This window comes from Toxorhynchites rutilus, chromosome 3, assembly GCF_029784135.1.
Source record: "Toxorhynchites rutilus septentrionalis strain SRP chromosome 3, ASM2978413v1, whole genome shotgun sequence".
In the NCBI taxonomy this organism is placed as follows: Eukaryota; Metazoa; Arthropoda; class Insecta; order Diptera; family Culicidae; genus Toxorhynchites; species Toxorhynchites rutilus.
In genome coordinates, this window is record NC_073746.1 from 13,975,665 (window position 1) to 14,003,434 (window position 27,770).

At 39.6% G+C, this 27,770-nt stretch overlaps 1 protein-coding gene across 5 annotated transcripts in view; it reads left to right on the forward strand.

The window, feature by feature from the left end:
- The window catches only part of LOC129779240 (cadherin-related tumor suppressor), a 366,226-nt gene that overhangs the window by 38,246 nt on the left and 300,210 nt on the right, over positions 1 to 27,770 (forward strand). For 3 of the 5 annotated variants that reach the window (XM_055786606.1, XM_055786607.1, XM_055786608.1), the window contains exon 2: positions 11,587 to 12,045. The exons of the other annotated variants lie outside the window; for them this stretch is intronic. The gene's annotated coding sequence lies outside the window, so the exon portion shown is untranslated. The remainder of the gene's footprint in view (positions 1 to 11,586; positions 12,046 to 27,770) is intronic. 5 annotated transcript variants of the gene reach the window in all.

Sequence of the window (27,770 nt, forward strand, 5' to 3'; positions counted from 1 at the left end):
TCGTCACAGCGAATACATGCAAGTTGCGACTTCTTTTGCTCGCTTGCATTGGTGTTTGGGAAACCATAGCGGACGCATGCAAGGCGTGAGTACTTTTACTCGCATCAGTTTCTGTTCTGCTTTCGCATGGAACAGTTGTGAAAAATTGTTTGCGTGTGAATGCGTCCGAGCGAAGGAATATTCGCACCCATTTCCGCATTCGACTTGGTGTTTCCCGTGATGCAATCCAATAGCATTAGTTTCTGTTCTGCTTTCGCATGGAACAGTCATGAAAAATTTCAACATCACGATAAAAACGAAATAAATTTTATGCAAGGTTATATAGATTTTATTTCGTTTTCAGTATGAAACGGCGGCCTGTGTTTCTGTTCTGCGCATGGAGTGATCATGAAAAATCTAGTGTTATTTTCACGAAAACTAAAATGAATCGCGTATCATACATTCTTAGTTGTTTTTACAAGGCCACTCAAATTTCATCGGTGCGTTTCGGGACCACCAACAAGTTCGAAAGAGTTGAATTTTATGTTAATAACATTTCTATACTTATACTCATCCACCCACACACAAAAAGAAAAATTTTCAGCAATCTTTCAAAATATTCATTAATTCATTAATCATTAATTGATTCAGATGCAATTCCAAATAAATGATTACCGAGCTAACTGTAGTCCTACGTCTACCTTGCGGTTATATCACAGATATAACCCACTTTTTGTTTTGTTTTGAAAACAAATTGATTATGTCCTCCATCTTTATCTTATCAGATGCCCACTAACTGTGTTTGAAAGAGCAACCGTAAGTTACGGACGAACCATCGGATGGAAAAGACTGTAAAAGCTGTTAAGGAAGGGTCACAGCTGCGTTGAATTCCAACATTCTAAGAACAACACTCCTATGGCACCTTAAAAATGTCAATTTTTCCCCTCAGCTAGGACCACTTTCGACAGTTTTTAGTCTGCAGTAGGAACAACAGCTAGCGCGACATCTCCTCGACCTAGATTCTATGGGAAGTCCATGACAGAAGTCAGAAGATTGGCTTTCGAACTGGCGTTAAAAAAACGAACTGAAACATTCGTTCAATAAACCAACTCAGATGGCTGGCTTAGTGATTTTTGAAACGTAATCCGAATCTGTTCTTCCGAAAGTCGGAAGTTATTTTAGACTTGGAAAAGTGAGAAAAATTACAAGACTCTTCTAAGTGATTTTAGTGAAGCATTTTTGTTCAATCATTTTGAAGGCCTCCACTTATTGAGTACATCATCTTGAATGTGAAAACATAACTTTTCAGTTAGTGTCCGTCTTTCCTGATTCATCCTTATTTTTTTTAAAATGCCGGACACATTCATTTTGCTAAATTTCTGCCTCAGAAACAAATTTTATAATAAACTTACACTATCAATTTGTGGTGAGATAGCTATATTTTTTTGTGAAATTCACGGGAAAAATTCAACTTTTACTTAAGGTGTCCGTCTTTGCCATTTTTTCTGGCCTATTATTTTTTCATTAATTTATTGCATTGAAAGTATAATTCGAAACCGCATTTGAAATTAGACTCTCTCCGAATTCACATCTTTCTAAAGCCAGCGCTACACGATGCTACGAACACCCTCGAACGCTGGACGCTCGATGATTCGACGCATCGTGTAGTCGACTGATGAGCTACGAACCTCCAATGTCGAGTGTCGAATATTCGCGTTGGAAGGTAATCCGTTCGTTGTGGATTACCTTCCAACGCGAGTGGCACGAGTCAAAGGATTTTTGTCATTCGTTGATTCGACACTCGATGATATTCGATACACCGCTACACGATTCGTCCGAATCTATCTTTGACAGATTGGTTTATTTACAAATTTTAGATGAAGGAACTATGAAATTGATTCATAAAATTCAAAATATTCGGCAAAATATTGCAGTTTAATAATGTTGATTTCAACCATTTTTAATTTACAGCCTGATATCAGTACAATTGCTACGGCAGCAATTTCAATACTCGCATTGTCGTCCAGTTTCCTAACGTTTTTAATGGTAAATAAAAACAATAAACATTGGATCCAAATACTCGCCGATTGTTTGAACCGATTGCATTGATTCGAACATTCACTTCACCGTGTAGCAGCACATTCGTCACAACATTTGTCGATTCATCGAGTCAAATGTTTGAGTCCAACATTCGAGTGAAACGTTGGACGAATCGTGTAGCGCCCGCATAAGAGTGACAAATTACAAATTACTCAGTTAAACATGTGCTCTGCAACCATGTTTGGTTCAATGCGTGTGATCTGATGGAATCAAAACGAATTCCACATTTTTGGCCCAGAGAATTTTCTGATACATACGAAAATGGTACTGCGGGAAATGCCCCGAGATTCGTTCTTTCTTTGAAGAAAAAAGCGATATGGTTGCCATATTTACTCGTAAATATTACAAGCATCTCAGGTTGAGAGCATTACAATACATTTTTTTCGGAGATACCAATCCTCTGAAGACACCGTCAGAAGTGTAACTTTAGTTTATACAACAATGGGGCTTTATTCCACTTCTTTATCTCTAAAAAATGTATGTTAATGCTTTAAATATGTTATGTTTATTTTGTGATCCGCCAAAACTACACATGCGGTCCACTGGCTTATTGATAGATAGGTTAATTCTTCGAGAATCTATATCTCTGAAAAAATTAAAAATTATAGGAGGTTGTGTCCAAGATACGACCGCATTGTTGACGTAGAACTACGCTGTTATTTTATATAAGTCGCTTGTTTATACATTCGGATATTATTCTATAATGCTTAGGCGCACCTTAACATCTGCTTCGCCATAACGTCAATTTAATGCTTTGATGAATTATCAATGGCACCAACGAAGCCCTTATGATGACGGAAACAAACAATGTTAACTGCTTGGAAAAAGACTGAATTGTGCCACACAGCTTGTACTCTGCTGTAACACCCATCGATGCGAATTCGCTGATGAGTTTGTCAAGAGCGACCGCCTTCACCACCAGCGGGGGGAGCTTGATTTTGGTTGCTACCTGGGTAACGGCGTTAACATTTTCGACCGACGCGCCGAAATCGCCTACTTCGCTGTTGTCCGTTGCGGTGTCACACTCGCGAAGGTTCGGTTCAGTGCGAGCGCTTTTCACTGCACCAACATCGCGTGCATCATTAGATGACGCTTACCTCGAAATTTTATTGCCCCTGGCAATGCGTTCGTTTTTTGCAGGGCTCGAGCCTGCCTTCCTCTTCTTCTTGCTCATCACACACTACGCGAAGTGTCCAATTTATGACGCGGAAAGAAAAACACACGATATGAATAACGAAAAAAACGAACTGAAAAAACCACACGACGATATCCAAGTTGGATTACCACTGGTGGGGTCCAATCTTAGATCGAAGCGCAGCCAAAGCAAAGTGAACTGGATTGCTCAACAGTCCGATGCCGAATGAAAGTTTGCCTCAGCGAGATCCACTGTTTATACTCTAGGCAAGTATTTCCCTTCATTATTCTACTTTTCTTTCGTTCACGAAGACTTTAAATCCTACGATTTCCCCTCCGTTGGTCGTCGATAAGGTGCTCGTTATTGACAGTTCTGTTCGGGAAAGCACACAAATGGACAGAACAAATGTATGGGAAAATGGGAACGCTTATAGTTTTCATGAATTTCAACCCTTTACACACCAGAGAATTGTGATGTATAGAATATCAATCAAATCTTAGGGAACTTCCGATTCGTTTGGTATGTAAATCGCCAAAATCCGACCGCGGCAAAAATAGTTATTAACGTTAACGTTATTTCATAAAAACGTGACCTGTTTTCTGATTTGGCACCCTTAATGAAAGACGTAGTTCTACGTCAAAAAAAAACTGTTTGCCTTTTGGGTTGCGCCTACGTTGACCTTTTTGCCATTTTCAAATCTTCGTCTCTGAACGATCTTATTGAAAATGAAAAGATGCCAGGGATCAAATTTGGGTCATAGAGATGGCGAAGCCATTTTCCCCCAGAAATTGTCTCCTAGAACATAATTTCTTCAACGATTTGGCCTTTTTGATTTCTAGATGTTATGAAGCCTACCTAGTAGTTGGTAGATAAAGGGTGTGTCATATTAAATTGCATCACGGAAAAAACGCTGTAGAAATTCGCCCAGTATACCGATCCTTTTGAAAATTTAAGACAGTAAAATAAAAACTATTAAACAACTTTTGGCATTTTCTTTTTATTCATACTTCGAGCCCAAGTCCGTATGCTCGCACCTACCTCTTTACCCCGTCCATAAGGTTCTGTACAATGTCAGGTTGTAGTTTTTTTGAACAGAAATCCATTTTCTCTTGAAGTCCGCCTCCGATTTAACAACTTTTGGGTTCTTCCGGAGGGCCTGCTTCATAATCGCCCAATATTTCTCTATTGGGCGAAGCTGCGGCGCGTTGGGCGGGTTCATTTCCTTTGGCACGAAGGTGACCCCGTTGGCTTCGTACCACTCCAACACGTCCTTTGAATAGTGGCACGAAGCGAGATCCGGCCAGAAGGTGGTCGGGCCCTCGTGCTGCTTCGATAGTGGTAGTAAGCGCTTCTGTAGGCACTCCTTAAGGTAAACCTGCCCGTTTACCGTGCCGGTCATCACGAAGGGCCGCTTTCCGCAAGAGCAGATCGCTTGCCACACCATGTACTTTTTGGCAAACTTGGATAGATTCTGCTTGCGAATCTCCTCCGGAACGCTGAATTTGTTCTCTGCGGAGAAGAACAACAGGCCCGGCAGCTGACGAAAGTCCGCTTTGACGTAGGTTTCGTCGTCCATTACCAGGCAATGCGGCTTCGTCAGCATTTCGGTGTACAGCTTCCGGGCTCGCGTCTTCCCCACCATGTTTTGCCTTGCGTCGCGGTTAGGAGACTTCTGAACCTTGTATGTACGCAGGCTCTCCCGCTGCTTGGTCCGCTGGACGAATGAACTTGACAAATTCAGCTTATTGGCGACATCCCGGACCGAACTTCTCGGATCACGTCTAAACTGCTTAACTACGCGCTTGTGATCTTTTTCACTGACGGAGCATCCATTTTTGCCGTTCTTCACCTTCCGGTCGATGGTTAGGTTCTCGAAGTATCGTTTTAGTACTCTGCTGACCGTGGATTGGACGATTCCCAGCATCTTACCGATGTCCCGATGTGACAACTCCGGATTCTCGAAATGAGTGCGCAGGATTAATTCACGACGCTCTTTTTCGTTCGACGTCATTTTTCCAAATTTACGAAAAATTGACAGTGCAGCATAGACAACGTGATCTATACGCTCTTATCTGATTATAAGCGAAAGCTGAAGATATAATTCCTAAAAATTAAATTTCTACAGCGTTTTTTCCGTGATGCAATTTGATGTGACACACCCTTTAGAAGTCTTTGAACTAACAACTTGTAGGACGAGTAATAGGCAAAAATGCATTTATGCAGATTCAGATTCAATCAGTCGTTTATTGAAGTTATTGATCCTGATACTGATTTTACTCCGAAAAATGAAAATCTAATTTAAACAGTGGTTCATAGACGAACCATCCCAGGAAGCAGAAAGTTTCTCTAATAAAGTGGAAAATAAAATCAAACAATTTAGAAACAGCAAACGGTATAACATATTTTTACACTCGTCAATCATTTTTCTCCCGGAGTGTGCGTTTGTCACAGAGGACGCAGTGCAGTTCCGCAAACCAGAACAAGTCGTTACATCGAGCAACGTTGGAGCAGTTGAAGGAGGGAGGCATCACAAAACGAGTCTAATGGCCCCCGTTGGCAGCGTTAAAAAGTAAAATGTAAAATACTTTTCGCACAGAGCAAAAGGCTCGCGCAGTTCTCGCATGTCGAAGATGCTAGAGCTAGTGACCATAGTTGTTGTCCCATCGCATCTCGCGCGCACTGCATGTGCATTGTTCGTTGCGCGAGATTTTCGCAGCTTCTTCTTATGATGCAGCAGGGAGACAGGCAGGCAGGCAGACGAAAAAAAAAAGAAAAGAAAAACTACACACAAATCTTACAAAGTGCCGAGAGTTTGGTCGGGGTCCGTTCGGTTGGTTGTCGTCCGTAGGAACGGTGAGAGCCTACAGCTGGGTACCCTTGAATCGCGGCGAATCTGTGGCCGAATGTTGTCGTCGGTTTCGCTGGCTTGCTGGCTGGCTGGTGCTCTCGTAAGGAAGAGGATGGGATGCGGTAAATTTGCCGCATACCAGAAAGCTGTATATTTATGACTTACTGCTGGAGCGGGATGACAACGGGTGCTGGGGTGGTTTAGCCAGCAAACGGGTGTGTGTGTGATTCAGTGGAGCAGCCGCAGCCGAGAACGAATGGTGTCGTAGTGGAATTTTCCTTTTTCAGTCGTAGCATCTTCACCATCGGAGAATCGTCTCTCTAAGCGCAGCGGCCTGGCCGCCAGAAGATGGTAAAATCCGGAGCCACCGTCGAGCCAAGCGATGGAGATACGGTATTCGAATTCATTCAACACGGCACGATTTTTAATTTAATTCGTGTGACATTCAACACCAATTGCACCGCGAGATACTGCGCGCTTTGCTGCTAACTAGCACCTTCCGAAACAGGTCGTCTCCTTTTCTCCCCTGATATGCGTTCTCGTTGAATTAGATTCTATTTTTCGTAATGATGTGTTACATTTTTGTTTTCGAGCGTTTATACCCTTTCATTAGCCTTTATCTGTTTGCCGTAATCATTCTCGATACTTTGTAGCGTTGTTTGTTTTTCTGTTCCGGTGCTAAAGAGGTTCGTCGCTTGAGGCTCAGGTCTGGCGGGGAGTCCTATGTTCTCCGGTCATTTTGTTAGCCTTCGGATCGTGGAGAGCCGCTCTCCCGCTCTATTCACACCTTCAGATTGTGTGAATTTATGGTTCTTGTAAATGAACAAATTCAATTTAGTCACCTTTAGCTTGAGAGTAGTGATCCCCGATTTTTTAAATTAATCGTTCATCAAATAATTGATTTTGTTGTTGTTTGTTATTCGATACGATTGAACGGCCCAAAATAATCGGTTAGTCGACTAATCGCCACACTAAAAGAAATAATTTGTTAGAGAGATCTAATCAATTTGCAAGCATTGTTTTTGCCGTTCTAATGAATTGTATTTGTATTTATTTTAGTTACTAACATCTTTTCATCAACTGTAAAAATGAAAACAAGCTTCTGTTCTGAATCATATTTCGGACGCTTAAGGCATATGATGCAGAAAACAGATCTAAACTTTATGCACTGGTATTATTTGGTTGATATTTTCAATAAATTAGTTCAATATGCATTTAAGCTATCTACTTTGGTACCTATTTGATTGAAAACATAAAAAAATCATCGAATAAAATACTTTTCAAATGAAGCGAATAAAAATCAAACTTCGGACACTAAATCAAATTTCGGACAGTTTGAATTCAAATTTCGGACACTTTATTTTGTAATTTTTTGGACGAAAATTACATTACACTTGGTTATATTTTATAGTCAACTGCGAAACACTTACCAGGCAATCACAGTAAAATGTTAACGATGATGAATAATGATGAAACACGGAATAAATTTAAATATTTATGAACGGGTAAATTCTACGTTCTCACGCTAAGTAAACGTCAAACACAAACGATAATGAGTAGTGTTGTCAGATTTTTGCCGATTATGTTAAAATTCAAATGTAGTTCTCATATGAAATGATAGTGAAAGCAAGGGACTACTCTAAAGAAGCAATTGTGATATTAATTTTATAGTTATGTCATCAGTGCATTAAGCATTTCAAGATATTAGAACAAAGTGTCCGAAATATGATTCAGAACGGTATGCATCATACATCAAACTCTATCCGAAACAATGTTATTTAATACTGAAATTGGGAGACTATCTGACTAAGTGGTAAAATCCGTACCTCGCAGTAAAGTGACGAACCAGCCAAAAGTGTTGAAAGTCACGATAATACAGACAGAACAGAAAAAAATGGAATGAATTTTATAAATTGAAGTCAACTTTTCCGTGTTAAACAGATTTTCTATGTGATAGGATAACACGATTATTTGCAATTCATGAAAAATCATGTAAATCTAAAAAATTATGGAAAAATGCTTATGTCACGCTTTCTTCTAGCGCAGATTTTTTATTGATAAAATAGGTATTTTATCGATCTAAATATTGCAAACAGAAACACTTTTAATGTGTATACTATTTTTTTCTGTTTATGATTCATATTTATGATAAACATTGCGGGACTGTGCACGAATGTAAGCTAGAACGCTTTATAGAGTCCGATTTCTCCAGTCTTGTCATTTCCATGATTGCTTTCTGTCAAAATTATATCATGAATGACCTACAAGTCGTCATAATTGGTGTTCTGGCTTTCCTTATCTTTGAACATCTTTATTCTTTTGCAGCTGTTCTGACGAACTTGCATGTGAAATAAGATTGTCGTTGAAGTTGAACGAAGAAGATCACTGGTAGATGAATCGCGTGGACTTATTATTGAAGCTCAGACGAGGAAAGATTTTGCAGTAGTAAACTGATCTTAATGGGATGATGAATTTGCGGACCAGCTAAGCGAACGACACAAGAATTAAGCACTGACGTACATTTATTGGTTTGATCGGCAATTTTGGAGTTGCGCTTGTCAAAACTGCATAGCATAACACAATATGTTTATATCCTCAAAACGCATGATAATATCCATATCGCCATATCCAAAAATGAAGCACTTGCTTTCATAGTCTGATTTTCTTGGAAACTCAAACAGTTCAGCCAGCTTGCGTCGGTTTATGAAAGAAAATGTCCTAGATTTGATTCACGTGTGATGTTTTGCTATCACGTAAATATAATGTTTTATAACGTGATCACATCACAACAACGTAAATGGGATTTGGCAGAAAACAACAATCTAAATAACTTCAATAACTTCACGGGTCATGTTCCCCAAAGTTGTTCAAATAATTGAGAGGAAACCGCTACTATGATTTAAGTTTACATTTTTATAATGTGAAAACATGGAGAACAGAAACAAACATAAAATTGCGGAGGCGATCTGGCGTAGCGGTAACATCCATACCTCTCACGCTAAGGAGTAATGAGTTCAATTCTCACTCCCGACATTCTTCCGAAAAATGGAAGTAACAGTGATGAACCAGCCAAAAAGTGTTGATAGTCACTATAATAAAGAAAAAAAAAAAACGTAAAATTGAATTTAGGCCCAACTATTTTTCAGATTTTTTTTTCCAAGAGACGGAGAAATGTCCACGTGGACAATAGGACGAGGGGTAAAGAAAAAGTCCAGGCATGTCCACGAAGGCTTTCTCTCTCTGAATCGTGAGATACCCTGCGGGCTATCTGAGGACTACAATTTTCTTCGACCATTTTGCCAAGAACTGTCCGACGTCGCGGAACCATTGTGTTTTTGTTCGCGCGTTGTAATTGTATGTTTCTTTATATAACAGTTCGGCTGAAATAAAAAAAAAATCATAAGATGGCGCCTCTTGCAAAAATCTACTCGACTATCACAAAGCACCATCTTTTCAATGGATACGTGTCAAAATTTGACAGCAATCGGTCGATTGGTTCGTGAGTTACGGCATTGAGAGTGAAACAACTTTTGTTATTGTGAAAAATATGGAAAAATCATAAATCCATGAAAACGATTGTAAAATTGCATTAATTGGGTTTCGAGTTGCTTCCGCATCCACCGAATTCTCCAGATCTGGCCCCCAGCGACTATTTTCTGTTCGCAGACCTGAACAGAATGCTCGCTGGCATAAAATTTAAGACCAATGATGAAGTGATTACCGAAACTGAGGCCTATTTTGAGGAAAAACCGAAAGTGTACTATAAAAATGGTATCGAAAAGTTGCGAGATCGCTATAATCGCTGTATCGCTCTCAAAGGCAATTATGTTGAACAATAAAATTGAGTTTTGCAGAAAATTGTAAGGGGTTGTATCTAGGACACGACCGCATATCTTCGACGTAGAACTACGCAATTATATTATGCAATCCACTTGTTTACCACTTCGAATATTATTTTAGAATGCATCGAAATGTTTGTAATAGATTATGTTCTTCGTTACAAATAAATTTGATGAACGTCCTTTTACGTTTGATATGATGCCTAGGACTACCAAAATTTGTAAACGGAAGGATTGTCAAACGATCATTGTATTTTACATTTCCCTCTGAAATTATTGCACATCTCATGTTTACGTATTTCTCGAAGCGCGAAAGTTTATTCAAATGATGATTTTCCCAGGCTTCTCAGTTTAAAAGTATGTTTTAGGGAAACATATTCCGGTCTGCACAACGACAAGCGAGTACAAAAGTACTCAACACCAAAAATACCTCACACTTGCATATATTTGCAAAGCGGATTCCCCCAGACACAATAATTTTGAAGTTCGTGTTAGGGAAATACAGCTCGGTGGAACAAAAATACCCCCGACTTGCATGTGTATTTGCAAAGTGGATTTCCACAGGTACAACGATTTTGAAGTCTGGGTTGGGGAAATCGTAAATCGGGCTAATCAAAACTTAACAGTTAGGGCGTTTAGATAACGCTTGACATTTTACAGTTATTCAATTGTTCATCTCATGAAAAGTAATATTCTATTAATTGTGATAGACACGTAGAAATATTCCCTATCAATTGCTTCAAACATCTTTCCGATCTGTTAAGAAATGTTCGAGTTATAATAAGCATTCGAAATGCGGGTAGGATTAGCACACAAATCGGCAGAACAAATGTGATGGAAAAAAGGAAGTTCTTCCCGTTTTCATGAATTTAAACCATTAAGAGATTATCGAATTGTAATGTATAGCTTATCAGACAAATCTTAGAGAATTTCCAATTCGATTGGTATGCAAAACATGAGAATTCGTTCACAGTGAAAATAGTTATTAACGTTAACTTTATCTCATAAAAACGTGACCTGTTTTCTGATTTGGCACCCTTCCTGAAAGACCTAGTTCTACGTCAAAAAATGGCTGCATAGGACCCCCCTGATTCTAACAGTCAACCTTGTCAACTGGGTGCGGACTCCCATTTGATTTCACATGCTTTCAACCTTCCTCTAGTTGAAGTTGAGTTTCATTTGACCCGTGTGCGGGCGGCCCAAAAGGTTTAATCGATTAATCGAACGATTAGCGGACATCACCAGTCACTTTTTGCTTGAGTGAGGCAAAAAAGAATCTTCGATGGAGCAGCACGATAGCCCACCCCCTTTCAAGCTGGAAACACCATTAATTTTTCGAATTATGACACCCGGGGCACACCCACCATCAAAACATCCCATCTGTGATGATCCGCCGTGACATCAGCGTTCTAGTTGGGCCATAAATCACCATTTTTAAGTCGGTGACTTGAATGCCACAAAAAGGTGGCGACGAACCTGTACAGTTCAGTCGTCCGGAAAGTCACCTCCACCAATCGATCGATCGATCGATGACTTGCAGCGATCCAACGCGCCCCCAGCCCAGGCAAAACTATCCAACCATATGTCATTGGGATGCACGTCAACGTGTTAGCAACGAGATAATTTATGATTAATCAATAAAGTTTGTTAATTTCCTGTCGTCTTTTCTTCTCCCAATTCTGCAGATATTTTCGTTGAATAGCCGCCGCTGTCGCCATCTACCCTACCAGCCACCAACCGGAACCGTGGTCCGTGGGGCAAGCGCCACCGTATTTTTTGCTGCCACCAGCAAAACCAGCACGGCCATCACCGGGTCATCTCGGCTGCTGGATCGGTTGGAAATTTGAGAAGGAAGAAAGAACACAGGAGAAACATAGACGTGAAGCGAGGTTTTGAATGTGGCACACACAACATATTAATCTTGCGGATCAGATCTCCAAAACACGTTGACAGATTAGTACTGTTCGTTCCTTGAAGGGGGAGCCGTGTTTGTGCGTGCATCACATCGGTTTCGAGCTGTTCGCTAAATTTGGTGGGAATAGGTACCACAAGCGCGGACGGATAGAATCTTGGCCATGTGCGCAAAGGAAGAAGGAACGAAGGTGGAATGTAACCGGGTGACGGCAGAAACAAGCTGAAGAGAGGTGTGTATGAAGAGTATGAAAAGAGAAAAAAATGTCTGTGTTTTTTTATGTTGGTTTCGAGCGAGAGAGATACCGAGAAAAATGGAAGAGCACTAAAACGATGAACTCGAAGAATGGGACGTAATGAATAGAGTAGAATCCAGCCCGAGAAAGGGGGAGAGACCGCAGGGTGGATATTCCAAGGAGAATCTGTATGCGAAGAGGAATGCAAGAAAAACAGAGACATCACTAAACAACAACGGGTTCCAGCGTGTTTGTGTGTTTGCGCTTGATCGGCTCACTCGGGAATGTATTTGTGCTCGCAGAAGCTCATCGCGGCCATATTACATACCTGGTGGGAAGTGTTGCCGGATGTGATATCGTTGTGGTTGATGAAATCGCCGAGAACCGACGAACACGCAATGCTCCCACTTTTGATGTTTCATTTTTTAAATGCTAATTTTTAACTTTTTTTCATCGGAAAATTTGCACGCACTGTTTGTCCCTCTCTTTTCCTTCCGCAAGCTCGCTGATCTACTTATCGTAAAATCCTGAGCACAATCTGTGACTGTGTGTGCGCGATCTCTTTGCGATAGTGCGACAGTGTTAATTTCTCGAATTAGTGTTGGTAGCCTAGTTTCTGCTGAATAATTAAACAGGCGAATCACACACATGAGAAGCCCAGCCAGCACTGATCGCACATGATCGGCCCGCTAGCCTCAGAAGTGGACGACGAGAGATCTCTTCGGAGTCGCGCGGTCCGTAGGTTTTTGGCCGGGCGCAACAGTTAGCGAACAACATCAGCAACAACAAAAAAAAGACTTTTGGGCTTTCGGAGAAGACAGGCCGTACAGAGCGAGAGACAGACAAAGAAGAGAGAGAGAGAGAGAGTGGCCGTCGAGGAGAAAGAAAAGAGGCGAAAAACGAGCATGAAGTAGTATAAACATGCACCATAAAACCGGGTTCGGACATTTGAGTTACGCAGTCGAAGCGGGGTGAGGGAGGAAGAATTCGCGAGAGAGAGCTGAAAAGTATTTTATATATATTAAAAATATGATGATGAAGTAAATACCTGTATCGCTTAATATAGAATTGCTAGTATGGAAAACCGACGATTGGCAGGGAGAAATGGGCATCGAAAACGAGCCCAATTCCGCTGGCGGGGGCATACTGCTGTTAGAAGAGGTTCGTTCTGGAGCATGTTCAACGGTAGATATGTTTTGGTCAGCAAACCACCCATCCAATAATTTATCTGGGGTAAACGGTTATTCAATTATTCAGAACTAGTTGATAAATATATCGGTCACAAATTCACAAATTGATACAGGCTTTTTTAAATTTGGTTGGATGTTTGCAAAAAAATACAGGTGTGCATGAACAGATTTTCTTTTTTTTTAAAGGCACGTATAAATATGTATACGCAGAAGAAATAGATTAAAATGGAAGACCTTAAAGCTGAATTTGTTCGGATTCCCTTTTCGAAATCAACGTTTCATTTTTTTTGTCAAAAAAGAGATTTCTACGAAGTATTAATTGGACACTATTTCAGAAGCGCATAGCGAGGGTCTCGATTGCTCAACCAACCGCTCGATGAAAAAATAGGAGGACTTATGTTTGATACAATGAATTGGGATCCCGAAGAGGATTGTATCGACTCATGATTTTAGCTCAGCTCATTTCAGCCTATCGAATGTTCATCCCTATTGCGGAACCCGAACGAGTTGGGAAATTTCGCAATCCGTTCGAGATCATGTTTGTATCCTGCAGCCCGAACGAGATCGACTTCTGCATTCTAAAATCCGTCCGAGATTCAAACCCATTCTACATATGGAAAAGTGGCAGCATTGCCTTGACCCAAACAAACGTCAAAATAATTCATCCGTATTTACTATGCTATTTACGCTATTTACTCTCTATCACATTAACATTAACGAATTTAAATTGTTGGAATATGAATGAACATTATTACTTGGTGTTATTCAAATACTTTTAATATGTTTTTCATCTTAACCTTATTTTTTTTAAATAATTTTCCAAGTATTTCCGCTAAAACTTCATCAATCTCTATATATAAATTCTCGTGGTCGAACTCCTCCTAGCCTTCAATTTTCACTGCTATCACATATTTTGAATCGTGATTTCAGTATCTTGGTATAAACAATATCCAAATAATTGACCCGTCGTTCGTTTCAAAACAACTAATTTATTCACGTTGTTAAATGACAGATGGCTCTACGTCCGCTTCATAGAACTTTCATCCACACGTGCACCAGATGCATTGCCGGTGAACTGGAAGCCTTTTTGAATGATCACAATGAATAATTGAAATTCTTCTCATCATACGTGCTCGGATTCCAAGGTGACAACCAATCACTAATTCTGACAAAAGAGCTTGAGAACATGTGTGTAGATCCAATGCGCATGTTGTTGAAAACATTACTGGAACCATGGTAGACGACTGCACAGCAACTCGAGAAATTGTGATTCGCAGAAGGAACAATAATCTGAAGTTCATCGCTGGCACACAGCTTCTTCTTCAATGGTACTAACTTTCCTAAAGTTCCTAACGTTCACCGTTTGAACGTAGAATTACTTGCGAACGGTAGAGAGGTAGAGAGGGAATGACTGCTATTCCTACCACACAATCATCAGAAGCGGCATGAGGAAGAATACATTCACTTGCGAGACGCTATCATGAGCAACGCTGACACAGCCTTTGATATTGCCATCACGTTTGTTCAAACAAAAAATGAAGTCATTGATGATCTTATGTACAACATTACACGTATTCGGTTCAAAATTGCAAATGACAAATATAGGTACATTTTTAGTTTGGTAAGTCGATTAAATGCGTCCTGAGAAAATCGATAGTGTAGTTTCCTTTATTTATTTAAGGCTCATTAGTATTTTAGCTGTAACAGAGCCGAATTTTAATCGTGTACATGTCACATGGTTATCATATCTATAATTAGCACATTACACAGTTGCCATTCGCCAGTATTCCTTCTATACCATTACATATGGTGGTACATTCACACAGTAGCCATTTAGGCGTAAGGGTATTCTTTCTGTTCTTCCATTATCCAGTTGGACCACCGGACAGCGGAGACAGTTGTTTGATCATTGTTGGGTTATTTATAGAACAGCAGCCCGATGTGTCTGGCAGAGCAGAGCAGTTGTATGGATGAATCGATCTTATTTCGACCGTGGATCGATCTCCATCGCTGATGATTGTTGCGTGGACGTAGCTATTCTGTAACAACACAAAGATGGTCAATGAGGGCCCTGAGTTTTGAACTCACGATCGATCGCTTACTAAGCAAACGCGCAACCAATGTGGCTACGGAGACCCCCCGATCGCAATATTATATTATATCATCCGTTCGACTGGAGCTTTTTGTTTCGTGTTTCGTGCGAAAAAGGGTAATGAATTTCCGGGTGAAATAAACACGTTTTTGAAACAAAAATTATAAATAAGAATAGGCTCTACCGAAAAAAAAAATGGGTGGGTTATCTATTATATAACCGCAAGGCTGACGTGGGACTACTATTGTCTTCGAAAGCATTTGTATTGTATTGATTAAATTATCGATTGAATGAAACAATTTTTGAATTCAATAGAATACAACATATTTGCTTTGTGAGTAAAAAGTTTGGATAGTTGCCATGTAAGAACAATTCATGCATTGCAATAGATTATGTTCTACTTTACAAGTAAATTATATGGCCGCCCTTTTACGTTTGATATGATGCCTAGGATTACCAAAATATGTGAATGGAAGAATTGTCAAACGATCATTGTATTTTACATTTCCCTCTGAAATTATTGCATCTCTCATTTTTAAGTAGTTCTCGAACCGCGAATGTTCATTCACCTCTAGTATCTAAAATGACGATATTTACAGGTTTCTCAGTTTAGAAGAACATTTTAGGGAAACATATTCCGATCTGCACAAAGCCAAGCAAGTCCAAAAGTACTCGCACTTGCATATATTTGCAAAGCGGATTCCCCCAGGCATCTTTGTTACGAAATCCATCTTAGGGAAACACGTTTCGGTGGGAACAAAAAAACACCCCTACTTTCATGTACTTGCAAAGTCTGTGTTGGGGAAACCGAGAATCGGGCCAATCTAAACTTAGCAGTTAGGGTGTTTAGATAACGCTTGACATTTTACAGTTATTAAATTGTTTATCTCGTGAAAAATAACATTATATCAATTGTGATAGAGGCGTAGAAATATTTCCTATCAATTGATGCAAACATCTTTCCGATCTATTAAGAAATGTTCGAGTTATAAGAGTTCGAAATCTTTCATTTTTTCCTGCATTTCACTCCCATATACTCCGGTTAGACGTAGTCCCACGTCAAAAAGAAAATAGGCTCTAATATAAGTACATTCTCTGCAAGTGGGGAAAGCTCCTGAACGAGAATTGTCTCTGATAATGATTTTTAATTATGAATAAAGTTTTAGAAAAAAAATACAAGTAGGTTTATAGAAAAATAGTTAACTTAGGGTCAGGAATGTGTCTCTATAGTATAGTAGTTACATCGAGTAATAATTTTCATTCAATTTCTAACAATTTAAAATTACTTTCGTGTCGATGGTCCGGTGTTGATCTAAAACTGTTATCGCCTTGCATGGCAGATGGCGTATCTTCGATTTTTCAATTTATGAACGGGATCCAGCAGCTATAAATTTGGCCACCTATCTTGAAAACAGCAAACGTATATTTTTCACCAAATAATGTTTATGACAGAACAACGTTTGTCGGGTCAGCTAGTAATATATAATAATCTATATATATATATAAAAATGGAGTGATGTCTGTCTGTCTGTCTGATTCTCATAGACTCGGAAACTACTGACCCGATCGACATGAAAATTGGTATGTAGGGGTTTTTGGGGCCGGGGAAGGTTTTCGTGATATTTTGAGACCCCTCCCCCCTCTCTAAGGGGGGGCTGCCATACAAATGAAACACAAATTTCTGCATTACTCGGAAATTAACCAAGCAAACGAAACCAAAGTTGGCATGTGAAAGTTTTAGGGTGCAATAAATGTTTCTATGATGGTTAGACAGTCCTTCCCCCACTCAAAGGGGGGGCTGCCATACAAATGAAACACAAATTTCTGCATTACTCGAGAATTAATCAAACAAATTAAACCAAATTAGGCATATGGAAACTTTAGGGTGCAATGAATGTTTCTATGGTGGTTAGATACCCCTCCCCCCTCTCTTAGGGGTGGCTGCCATACAAATAAAACACAAATTTCTGCATTACTCAAGAATTAATCAATTAAATGGGCGGGACGAAGTTTGCCGGGTTAGCTAGTTAATATATATAATTTAGTTAAATGGTGTTAACAGCCCTGAATTTGGCATTTCGGAAGTTAGTCCAATTTAAGTGCAATTTTCGATCACCTGATGAATGTTGTTATCCAAGGTGACTCGTGCTGAGCAGTTCCGATTTGAAGCGACAATTTCGCAAGATTTTGAAGAAAAATTGCCGAGGAGGGCTTGTCGCTGCACGGATCCGCGATCACCATCTTCAACAACTTCCTCGTCCAAGAAAATCACCTTAAGGCTTTTGATGGTCGTCGTCTCTTCTCCAATCTGGATTGATTTGCCATTTCATTTGCGTCACATCTGTTTTGAATTACTTTGTCATGAACACGCTTTGTTGGTTTCCTATCGCCAGGCTTCTGCAGGCGTCGTGTTGGTCAAAGATTTTCTGGACCAATTCGAGCGCCAGCCGAACATATTAATCTGAAATGTCGCTAGACAATACATGGTGTCAGTCTGTTCTATTCAGAGCACTACGAAACATGTCTACAAAGTGCAGAAGGCACCAAACCGGAATGAGAAGCAAATTGTCACCACAAAAACAAGTTCCCACAAAACTACACACACTGAACTCTAAACGTACACCCAAACTAGCGTTGACAGAAAAAAATATCATCTTCGGCAGAAAAAAATGCTTTTTCGTGTGCTGAAGGCTAGAATAAACTTATTAAAGGCATATTTTTCAAAAGTTTGAAGAAACTTTTGTGTGTATGGGAAAGCATAAACATGAATCTGCATTCTTTTTGGTCGAGTGCAGTGAATGTGCAAAGTATGCGAAAACCGTTTAGGCGTCGTGCACAAATTACGTAACGCTAAAAATCCGGATTTTGGACCTCCTCCCCCCCTACGTAACGCAATTTCTTATCTCTAATACGCAGAGAGTAACGCAACCTCGACCCCCCTCCCCCACCCTTATCGTGTTACGTAATTTGTGCACGACGCCTTACGCGTGCTTCTTTGCAATGTGTCTCTTGTTTCTTTCGCTCATATTGGTCTTATGTTGCTATGGCATATATATTTTACAAATGCTGTACTAGTATGGAAGGGTAGCACATTTTTTGTTATTTAAAAGCTCATTTAATGTTATAAATAAAGATGGGAAAACATGTGCTAAAAATTAATTTTGAGCTTAGAAGTATACAAGAAAAAGAGTCATATGGCGTGTCTCTTGCTACTTCTAAAAAAGCACAAAGGTTCAACTTTGTTTTGGCCTATTGCAGCTCCCTGCCACTAGGCTCGGAACGTGTTGGACCGGTATCATGTCAACAATGTGAATTTGTGCCGAAAAAATGGCTGATGCTCCGCCCCATTGAAGAATGATGGACTATAATAAAAAGGCCTCTCGTCAGAACCCCAAAGTTATTGAAAACGAGTTGAAGTTGAGAAAAAGTGTGAAGGGGTTCCTATTAAAAAATAGAAAATTGGTTATACAGGAATTTGAATTCGGGATGGGAGAGGGTAGTGAATAGAATAAATGAAGTAAATCTAAAGGAATTAGCTGTCCTTTATTTTATGATAATCCGATAAAAGGATAATTTTTTCTTATCCCATTTATTTATTTAAGGCTCATTAGCATTTTAGCTGTAACAGAGCCGAATTTCAATCGTGTACATGTCACATGGTTATCATATCTATAATTAGCACATTACACAGTTGCCATTCGCCAGTATTCCTTCTATACCGTTACATATGGTACATTCACACAGTAGCCATTTAGGCGTAAGGGTATTCATTCTGTTCTTCCATTATCCAGTTGGACCACCGGACAGCGGAGACAGTTGTTTGATCATTGTTGAGTTATTTATAGAACAGTAGCCCGATGTGTCTGGCAGAGCAGAGCAGTTGTATGGATGAATCGATCTTATTTCGACCGTGGATCGATCTCCATCGCTGATGATTGTTGCGTGGACGTAGCTATTCTGTAACAACACAAAGATGGTCAATGAGGGCCCTGAGTTTTGAACTCACGATCGATAAAAGGATAATTTTGATTGTAAAATTATTTATCGAGTTGCGAATGAACTTCAATGATCAGATCAGAAAGCCGTCCTGATCATATCAGCGCGCCGGCCAAATTCTTGTCCTACCACTGACGAAATTTTCCATCATAACGGGTGAGTCATAAGCAGTGGCGTCGAGTGAAGCTTTTGCACCTAATTTCTTCATATAAATTCGGTTCATTCTGCACACCTAAAATCGTGCACCCGGAGGCGGTCCGCCCCCTCCGCACTCCCCAGTCTATGCCACTGGTCATTAGTAATGGGACTAAATTCTTGTCACGTTTTCCGCCACACGCGCTAGAGAGAGAGAGACATACAGCTGTGTGTGGTTTTCTTTTCTTTGTGCGCGTTGCTCGTGCTAAGTGTGTTTTCGTTTGTTTACGATGAACGTCGCGGAACAGAGATTTCTCCCAGAGCGCGTCTTGGAAATCGGATGTTGCTACACGGAAAACTGTTTGCCAAAAACGGTTGATTTTGTAAAAAAAAAACACCATAAGGATGAAGATATTGTTTTCTGGCCGAATCTAGCTACGTGCCGTTACGCAAAGGCCACTCTGAATTGGATCCGGAATGACAGATTCGGATTTCGTTTTCAAAAATGGGCGGATCGGGAGCATTCTGGAGTCTTCTGGAGATTCATCTCTGTTTAAACTGCTGAACTGTATTTTTGAAAATTATTCGTGCAAACAGAAAGCAAAATAAATGTTATTGTCGAGGTGAATTTTCCATCAGCAAAATCCTCGACAATAACAGGTCATGCCTGTTGTCAGGTTCGGTCCATAAGGTTAGTCCATAAGAATTTCCCAACCAAGCTTCTGAAGAGTCACTAGCGGTGTGTGAGATCTGACGTTGTCCTGATGAAACACAATTGCTCTTCTTCGCTTTTGGGCCAGACGGTTTAATAGTGGACAGTATAGATCAGATTTAACAGTTTGGGTTAGGGTCAGACGATTCTCTCCTAACACTGCCACACAGTGTTACCACCCTTGGCGGCAATCCTGGCCTGAACATCGTTTGCGTCGATCGGTCCAACGCGTTTTGACCACAATCGTTTCCATTTGAAGATGTCGCAGCTGATCCACTGTTCATCACCGGTCAGCACCCAATTAAATAACAGATAGACGACAACGACGAGTGGACTGAAACGTTGGGTTTTGAGCGATCAACGGTCAATTCGAAAAGCTTGACTGTATCGCGTCGAGTTCGTCCCCTGTAATGTGAAAATCATCTGTAAAAACGACTCGCAGATGTAAAATCGATCCACACATCGATCTTCAATGTTTGCAATATTTAAAAGCTGGACAAACAATGCTCACGTGTTATTATCTAAGTTAGTGACAATTTAGCACATTCAGAGCTGGTGGCAACTCACGCAACTTAGTGGTCACCCAGAGGTAAAGACGAATGTTGAACACAGAGTTGTTCCCAGTTGAGCATTCAAAAGCGTTGCAGAATGAAATGGAAATAATTGATAGGTTCCCTCTCATAAACCGAAACGATGCAATTGTAACTTGAATCCCTCCACGGTAATATTCCAGAATCCTCCTTATCGATAGTTCACCACTGCAGGTATCAGCGGTGCCTCAATTGGTTAGTCAAGCACAAATGCCCTCTCCTGTGTGTATTCCCAAGTGATTTTTGCATAAACGGACAACCACAACCAGGCTCTTTGCCATCCCGCGCCACATCCCACTCTGTCCCACCTTAGAGGATCCACCGTCCTCGGTGAACCGAGCAAATTCCTCTCGAAACAGGACTTCAAAGAGTTGCCCTTGCTTAGCCCCGAGCGGTACTGGTACGAGTTGAGCGCGCTATTGAGAAATTACATACTGCTGCACACATTCTGTGGTGTACTTCGTCTGGATAACCCACTCGGGGCATCCTTTCAATCACGCTAAATGTCCATCATCCTACCGCGCGGCGGGTACCTGGGATGACAATCATCTTTCGAAAACAGAATACTGCAACAAAAAAAAACCAGCGCACCGCTGAACGTAGTTTAGAAATTCCTCAAAAATGTTAAAGCTCCCCCTCGCTCATCCCTCGCTCAGTCTCTTTTCGGCGGAAGACATCCAGCAAGAATTTTGTGCAGCAGAAATTCTCTGCCTGCCGATCTCTGCCACGCGTGATGGTAGTGGTGCCGGGGCCTTCAGCTCACTCGATCGCGATCGCCGCCAACTTGTTCCCCAGACCAGGCGGAATTCTTTCCTGGTGTGGTGGCTGTGGCTTCCCATCATTTCATTTCGTTCCCCCCATCGTCCGCGGCGGCGGTGGCGGAGGTAGCGGTGGTTGTGTTGCGTTGTGTTGTGTTTGAAGGTGCTGATATTTTATGCTCAGCAGCAGCATCTTCGGGGTCTCTACACACGCGCGCGCGGAATTATGTAGCGTGTATGTTAAGAGCTGCTACCTGGCTCTGGTCGTCGTCGTGTCGTGGTGTTGGCCGTGTTCCCTGGCTGGTGGACATTGTGTTTGTTAGTGCTTTTTCCCCGCGGTCTCTTTCTCTCTCGAGCTGTGGTGCGCTTGTTTTGTGTGTAGATATACATTTATATAGGGGACCTTAGGGTAAGACGCACCATCACGAAAAATCACGGTAATCTTATAACTTCCCTTTCTTCATTATAAATACAATTAAGTATTGTAGTACCTAAACCTCGTCTAGTTTCATAAAATAGTAATATATAAAAACCACATGATTTTTGAAGCATTATAAACCTTGCGTACTTCAATACGCTCTCGAATGTTACCAGAGCTATTACAAAATCACTCAGATATTTACTGCAATTGTTTTATGCCTAGACGATTTCTGAAAAATATAAAACCATTATCTCATATCTTTTCTTGTATTGTGTAATAAAAACAAGAACGAACAAATTATTCCAATGTTTCTGACTACTAAACTGACGTTCTACGCATAGTTGTCCCATGTACCAAAATCAGCAACTGAGAAAAACGCAATCAAAGTTTTCTCGCATATTTGTCTACCAAAAGCTTTAAGCATTTCAATTTAGCAATACACCGGTTTTTTTATAAGCACTATACCATTGTTTAATGAAATGTGATGAGATGATTACGGGTTGTAAAATTCATGGTGGGACTGTTATGCCTAGAATATCAACATGGGACAATTGAAATTGATGTTGTTTTTTGATGTACTGGAAACAAACAATATTTTTTTTGTGTTTTTTCGAAAGATTATGTATAGAAACATCGTTTTATGAAGAAATGAGTGATCTGCAACACTTTCGCAGAATACATTGTTATTAGGCACTTCTAACAAGGTGTACACGTGTTCTGTTGAACTTTTTTTTATTTGTTTGAGAATTAGTTCGTTCTTCCAAACCAGAAAAGAGTGTATTAAGCCTGCTGAAAGTGTGACATGAAATTCTTGTACTTGAACCGACTCATTCGATATGGATCTACAAAAAATACATGGTGGAACATTTATGAATAGAATATCAACATGGGACAATTGAACTTGATGTTGTTTTTTTAAAAGTTGGGAATGAACTATATGTTTTTTTGTGTTTTTCCGTAAGATTATGCAACAACAACGTTTTATGAAGAAAAGTGAAAATCGTCAAAAAGTTACATGGGACAACTATGCGTAGAACGGCAGTGAAATTCTTCCATTATTATGAATAATAGAAATCTACAAAATCAAAATCAGCGCGTGGAAATATTGCCCGTCGCTAGTAACAACTTTTCCCCATCTTTCTGGCAATTCACGGATTCCTTTGCGGATAGATTCGCCCGGTTTGTCGGCTAACCACGAATCTTAACACTCTCGTTGGTACGAAATTCGACATGTTCGAAGTGACAAAAAACTGTGTTGTTTACGCTTCAACTTTTTGACATATACAGAAAAAGACGCGCAACGACAGTAGCTTTCCAACGAATGTTTGTAAATTTGATTCACTGGAATAATAATCAAGCTACGCCATCTGTTGTAAGACCGAAGAAACTTACCGGTACACCTAATATATTTCAGTGGTATTTGAGCTCGGTTTTGAAATTTCTACCGATGAAAGTTGAATAAAGACCAGATTTCAATTATTTTTGACATACTTTTTAGCTAAATTTGAATATATTTTCAACAAGTCATATAAATGGTGAGGCTTGTTCGTAACGTTCTCACTATGGGCGAATTTCATGCCAACTCGACTGGCCGTTGGCAGCACCGTCTCAGATAGCAGCGAAACGTTGTGGGTGTAAACACACAAAAGCAACTTTGCATACTTGAAATATTAAAAAAAATGAGACTATTTTTTTAAAAGGGCCAACATTTTTTTCTTAATTTTTTACAAAAAATTATAATTCAAAAACTATAATACCTATAAAATTTAAGTTCAAGCATAAAATATAGGAAATTGTTCAAATTAAAAGATACTTTTTTTTTGAAAAAAAAATTTCGCTGAAAATAAAATTATTTTAAAAATTAAAATTCATTTTTCTCAAAAACGTAATTTTTTTAACTCTCAAAAAAAATTATGCGAACAGCCCTTACAATTTCCAACATACATCGTAAGATGGGCACTCCATACATCGTAAGATGGGCACTTTTACAGGGAAAAAGTTTTTCTAACAACAACTTTTTCATGTTTTCTTCGAAATAATTACCACTAATCCAAATTTTGTTTAAAGTCAAGATAGCAATATCGGTATTCGACAAAGTTTTAGATCTTATTGAAATATGAACTTTCGTCGAAGACGTCGACTTTCGATCCTTTATAGTTTCTGGAATATAGGGCATTTTTGTATTATGTTATTTATTACTAGTTACATTTTTGTGTGCAAATTAGCGCGTTTAACATGTTATTGACATGTTTCTGAAAAGAAAAAAGTTAACAGATCATTGAAATCGCGATAATTTATACATAAAAATGTTATGAACTAAACATTAATAGTAATTTTTCAAAGAAAAACTAGAAGTAGGTTATATTTTTGATATAACCGCAAGGTAGACGTAGGACTAACGTTGACTTGAAAATTTTTTAACGCTCCAAGGGGGAATCGATTCCTCCTCGGAAATATCCAGCGCAAATAGTACCCACTCCCCATGCCCCGAAAATTGGAATAATCGTTGATCCGGGGCAGGATTATTAACACATGAGAAGGAACGGATTCCTCCCCGGAATTACACAGCAAAAATAAGACCCCATTCCCAACAATTCCAACTTCCCAATAACGACGATCGATTGCAGCATTCGTAAACACATAATTTTATAAAGCTGCTTTCATAAATGCGATTTCATCGATATGTAATATAATATCCACTACACCATATTACGATATGATATTCACTATCAAATCCATAGTCAATGGCACCCTTTGGTATCGAATTATCATGGATATCTCGGTTTTCGCTAAATACTCCGTTCGGTCCGACTGTAGAAGAGAAATGGAATTGAAAAACGACAAACGGGAGAAAGGGGGATTGGCAGAAAACTCCTGCATTTGATCTTTCGAATAATGTGATTATCATACCACTTCGTTTTGCCAGAAAGGAATTATTAATGCTCAAAGGAGGAATCGAGTCCTCCGAGGAAATACCCAGCGCAAATTAGAATCGACTACCATATATTTCGTGTTCGTCGTTATCAAATCCATAGTCAACGGCGCCCATCGGTATCGAATTATCATCGACACCACGATTTTCGCTAAATGCTTCTTTCCGTTCTGCCTGCAAAAACTTTTCTGAACTCTAATTAAAAATTTGGTGTCCCTGAAAAGGGCCGTTGGCTATATGCTAAGGTACTAAGATAATAATGACGAAAGCGGAAGCGCGGCTGTTAAGCACGCTCTCCTCGGATACGAAGGGCTAGCTGGATGTCCTTGGGAATGATGTGACGCGTTTTGCGTGGCTTTGCACACAAATTGGTATCTTCGAACAGGCCGACTAAATATGCCTCGCTTGCCTCCTGCAGTGCCATAACTGCGGAAAACTTTGGAAGCGCAAGTCGGTTTTGAAGTCCTTGGCAATTCCTCGAACCAAACGCTGCAAAGGTATTTACGAGCTGTCTGCTTGGTCCCAATGAAACGAGTACGAGAGTAGAGGTAGAAATGAAAGAAAGCAAGAGAAGCATCATGTTTCATACCCATCCGTTCGGTACAACTGCAGAAGAGAAATGGAAGGGGAAGAAAGAGCATAATGCATAGGCGTCTGAATGCGACCATTCTCATTTCGTATCGCCGCATCAACTGAATCGATTTCCAGAGCGTATGCGAGTTTATATACGGTTTCAATAACCTGTTTTCAAAGCAATTTTAAAGCTATTGAAATAAGTCTTCGGGTCAATAATTAACAATCATATAACTCGTGGACATTTTGTCTTCCGAATGAAATGATTATCATGTTACTCCGTTCAGTCGGAAAAGAGGTATTAACGTTCAAAACCTTGCAGTCTAGCGTCACTCTCTCGTTTTCTAAACTTTGAACTTACACTCCGGTACAGAAGTGAAAGACGTAGTCCTACGTCAAAACATAAAAAAGTCGTTGTTAGGAAAACTTTTTCCCTGTAAAAGTGCCCATCCAATGTATGGGTAACTTGTTGGAAATTGTATGAGTTATTTATGTATATTTTTTTCAGAATTTAAAAAAAACATATTTTCGAGAAAAAATTATTTTAATTTTCCAAATATTTTTTTTTCAATGAATTTTTTTTTCAAAAATTTGCTTGATATTTTTTTATGAAATCTGGTACAGATAAAAATGTGGCCATAGGTTTTACCCCTTCTGAGGGTGACACCTGGAGAGAACCGTCCTCTCGCTTCCCGCACATCACGAAATTTTATATGGGCCTGAACAAGACGTAATCCGAAAGTGCAATATATAGCGTGTTCTACAAATTACCACATTTCAATGAAGAAGATCATGCTAAGAACAGTTCTCCAAAGATACGGCCATTATTTATGGGCAATATTCGTTCTGTTGTTTGACTTCTATCTTCGCCAATTTTTGGGTTTTCTAGTAAGAAATAAAATAACTTTTAAAGTTAAACGGATTGTGATTGTGATTAAACATAATAATGTACTAAAAGCTAGAAAATAATTAGGCAAGTAGCAGTTAGCAGTTATCACACCTCTCCTTCATTAGTCTAGGGCATTGATAAGACTGAAATAAAATCCTGGGGCACGTTGGATTTCCATTATCCACAATTAGTGACTTTTTTTAGATGATATGGAATCAGCTATTCTGTAGCGGCGGCCAAATTGGATTTTTAAAGATAAGCAGTTTTAAAATGACAACAGAGATAAAGGTGTTTTATAAATTCGGTCAGTTTCTATTGGTGAAATTTCTATTAATGTGGGACAACCCTACAGACATACAAACATACATACAAAAAGTTCAAGCTAAATAAAACCGTTTAATAAAGTAATTTGCTATTTTGTGATTGCGGCCATATTGGATTTGGATTTTTCACGATAAACTGTGATCTACTATTCAAGCCTTTTTTTTATACCCATATTAATCGGGTTTTGAGAAAATATATAGTCCGCCATTTTGTGGTGGCAGCCATTTTGGGTTTGTATTTTTCATAAATAACCATGTTCTACTAGTGAAGCCCTTTCATTTGATACTCATATTGATAGAGTTATATATGGCGCCATTTTGTGGTGGCGACCATTTTGGATTTGCATTTTTCATAAATAACTGTGTTCTACTAGTCAAGCCCATAAATACCCATATTGATGGGGTTTTGGAAAACCCATATTGATGAGATTTTGAGATAATATGTGATCCGCCATTTTGTAGCGGTCGTCATCTTTGATTTTCAAAATCGTGAAATACGCAGTTTTATAATGACTATAGAGATAAAGGTGCGTTCCAAATTTCAGATCAATCGGTCAACAGGAAGGGTGTCAAATTTCTATTAATGTGGGTCAGCGCTACAAACAAACATGTTACAAACCTACAATCATACAAACATATAAACAGATTACAGGGCAAGCTAAATAAAACCGTTTAGTAAAAACAATGTGACTTTTGCATCAAGAGCAGAAGCTGAATCGAAACCCACACCTAAGAAAACAATGTAGTGCATTTTTGATATTACATCATTTTAACATTCTTTGGTGGTATTATTATTCTGGCGGAATGCATGATCCTCTACCGAAACTGAAAATAAATCGACCACTCGACCGCTTTCATGTGCGTGCGTTACTTCCAGAATACACATTTTAGCGGATAAGTTCAACGATATGGATGTTCGACTGTGTTCGAGCTGTGATTGCGGAAGCAAGCTGTACAAGAAGGTGTTTCCTGATTGAGAGATTGCCGGAAAATTTGCATGTACAAGAACTGAAACTGAGCAACACGTTTCGACATGCAACTAAAAGCACAAAACAGCCACGCGCAACCGAAAAGGCAAAGTGTCCCATCGTAAAGCAGGGAAACAAAAGGA